The following is a 3,795-nucleotide window of genomic DNA, read 5'->3' on the forward strand; positions in this document are numbered from 1 at the left end:
GCAAAGATCGGATTTGTTTTCTTCTTTTCTTTCTTATTGTTCTTTCTCTTATTTTATTTTATTCTATTTTATTTTTAGCAAAGATCGGATTTGGTTTTCTTCTTTTCTTTCTTACTATTCTTTTTATTTTGCTTCATGATGAAATGATAACAATAAAGAGAATTCTCCCTCCTAAGCTATCATTTTATAGACAGATACCCGCCGTAACCATCTCGATCCACACCGGAAATCTTCTTGAAAAACCTTTACGTGTTAGGAATTCACTCTCTATTCCACAGTAAGAACCCGCGAGCAATATGGCTGCAACAACATGAATTTCATATACTGTTGCAACTAACGACCCGTGAGTCCAAATTGCGCCAAAGACAAAAATTCACGAATTCGAATATATGGTATATTTCCCAGGGCATATCTCGCTGCGTTTCACACACTCGCACAAAGCAATATGGCCTTTTTTAAGAGCAGCATATTTAAACGGAAAAGTTAGTGAAGCCAATCATGAAGTACTTGCCAGGGTGATTGCAGTTGCCGGCTATGGCTGCAACGGCGGATACGTGAATGGAAAAATAAGTATGAACTCGGAATCCGTAATATGATTCTCGTTTGTGTTCCATATACACACGTGTCCCTCGCTCCCTCCTGTGTATCGCGATGTATCCTCTGCCTCTGTATCCAAATGCGTCTTCTGTTCGTATCGTAATGCATCTCCCTTTACAGACATTGCGTCATATTCTTCGTCTATGTGTCACTGTCCATCAAACTCACACAGGAAGGAATATACTAACTACTATTCTAACCCAAGCACAGTTATCGAAAAAAAAAAACATTTAATGATATGTGACGGTAATCTTTTTACCCCGTATCAGTATGTATCTTCTCTCCATACAACGCATGTATCTGACGAACATTAGATCATCGAAATTATTAATAAACTGCAGGATACATTCTCCTCAATGACCTTATATCATTGAAAAGATATTGAAACTAAGATCTACTCTCCCAAGTATTAATAAACTGCAGGATACATTCTCCTCAATGACCTTAAAACATTCTCCTCAATGACCTTAAAATAATCATTAAAATGGTATAGAAATTAAGATCTACTCTCCCTCCACGAGTCCTATTGCCTTTTTCTCCCCATGTGTCCCACGTATCCACGCAAAGTCGCCTCGCATAGTCCACGAAAGCAGTATCATCAGTCGATCTGTGACGCCGTCGAGCACAAGCCGCGTTGCCATGACAACCGTAAACAGCGAGTCGGCCTCAAGGGAAGTCGAGGGTTCACGAGCTGTTGTTCCCTCAGTTTTTTTTTCTTTCTTTTTTTTCTCTTTTCTTATTTCTTTTTTTCTTTCTTTCCTCTCGTTATTATTTTCTTGATTTGTTAATGGTTTGTCGAGGTTCATGAGCTATTGTTCCCTCAATTTTTTTTTCTTTCTCTTATTTCCTTTTTTCTTTCTCTTATTTCCTTTTTTCTTTCTTTTTTCTTTCTCTTATTTCCTTTTTTCTTTCTCTTATTTCCTTATTTCTTTCGTTTTTCTTTTTTTCGTTATTTTTTCTTTTCTTATTTTCTTTCTTGATTTGTTAATGGTTTGTCGAGGTTCACGAGCTGTTGTTCCCTCAATTTTTTTTTTCTTTCTTTTTTATCTATTTATTTCTTTCTCTTTTCTTGTTTCCTTTTTCTTTTTTTTTTTCTCTTTTTTTTTCTTTCTTTTTTCTTTCTTGTTTCCTTTTTTCTTTCTTTTTCTTTTTTCTTTCTTTTTTCTTTTTTTTTTTTTTTTCTTGATTTGTTAATGGTTTGTCGAGGTTCACGAGCTGTTGCTCCGTCAATTTTTTTCTTTCTTTTTTATTTTCTTTTTCTTTCTCTTTTCTTGTTTCCTTCTTTCTTTTCTTTTCTTTTCTTTCTTTTTTTTTGTTTTTTCTTTCTTTTTTCTTTTTTTTCCTTTTTTCTTTCTTTTTTATTTTTTCCTTTTTTTTCCTTTTTCTTTCTTTTTTTATTGTTTTCGTTTTTCTTTTTTCTTTTTTCTTGATTTGTTAATGGTTTAAGAAAGGAGAGGACATTTTTGTGGTTCATTTTCGTTGATAATAAAGAATGTTTTGATGAATACTAATGATACCGTTAATACTAATGATGATGATAATGACAATAATTATAATTAAAAAGATAATGATAGTAATAATCATCATAATTGTGGAGATGATAATATTGATAATAATAACAATACCAATAATGATGATAATAGTGATAACAAAAACTAATGATGATATTAATGATAATAATGACAACAACAATAATAATAATGATAATAATAGTAATGATACGAATAGTGAAAATGATTACAATAATGATAAAAATTGTGATAATAATGATGATAATAATAACGTGAATAATGGAAATAATTATAGCAACAATAACAACAATAATAATGATAATGATTATAATGATTATTATCATTATCATTATTATTATTATTATAATCATGATTTAATGGAAATAAGAATGATGAGAATATTAATGATACTAATGATGATGATAATGATAATAATAATGATAATAATAATAATGATTACAATAGTAATATTAGTAATAGTAATAAAGATAATAATATTGAGAGCAAAAATAGTGACAATAAAATGACAATAATGATGATGATTATAATAATAATGGTGGAAATTATGATAAAAATGAAATAATTAATTATCATAAATAGTTATAATAATAACAAGAATGATAATGATATTTATAGTTACAATGATATTAATGATAATAATAATGACAAAGATACCAATGACTATGATAATGATAATAGTAATTATGATGATAATAAAGATGATAACTATAAGGATACTAATAATGATAATAATGATAACAATAATAACAAAACAATGATTATAATAACAAGAATACCAGTGATACTATGGATGATAATAATGATTATCGTAGTAATAATAATACCAATATTAATGATAATGATGATGATGATGATGATGATGATGATGATGATAATGATGATGATGGTGACAATGATAATGATGATAATGATAATGATAATGATGACGATGATGATAATAAGGATGATGATGATAATGATAATACTAATGCTAATAATAACAATGATAATAGCGATAGTAATAATCATCATTTTTAGTTTAGTTTAGTCCTTTATTTACCACCCTGGCTAACTGCACAGGCGTGGGCAAGCTGTAGTACATTTGATACATGGTCAAAGCATTATATAATAGCATTACAGAATAAATCTATATCATAAAATTATTACGATCTAAAATATATCATTTAAAGGAAAAGAACGATCAGTAATTTATCTACTCATCTGTCAAGCCGGCATACGGCTTGGGCGTGGAAAGGCAATGTAACATTTGATATGTGGTCATGTGATACTACATTCCAAATTTAGGATATAACAAAATTATATCTTCCAAGACATCAGATGATATGAAGTAGTTACATAGTTCTCCATACCTCATGCTAGGTGGTCTGAAAGGCTGTATTACATGGCACTCTGAGATATAATGTACAAGTGTTCGCTTATATTCTTCATTGCATAATTTACACTTCGTTTCTTCAACATTACAGGCTGTACTGACCTGCCAGTACAATCTATATCCCAGCCTGATTCTTGCGGTCACAATATCACACTGTCTTGTTCTTGTTTTGTATAAACCATAGATGAAAACATCTTGCATAAACCTGTCATAGTGCTTTATGCTACAGCTTTCAGGCCGTTGAGAATTAATCAAGTCAGACAAGTCCTCTTTGAAGGAAGTTTTAATTATGTG

The sequence above is a fragment of the Penaeus vannamei genome, chromosome 17 (assembly GCF_042767895.1).
Source record: "Penaeus vannamei isolate JL-2024 chromosome 17, ASM4276789v1, whole genome shotgun sequence".
In the NCBI taxonomy this organism is placed as follows: domain Eukaryota; kingdom Metazoa; phylum Arthropoda; class Malacostraca; order Decapoda; family Penaeidae; genus Penaeus; species Penaeus vannamei.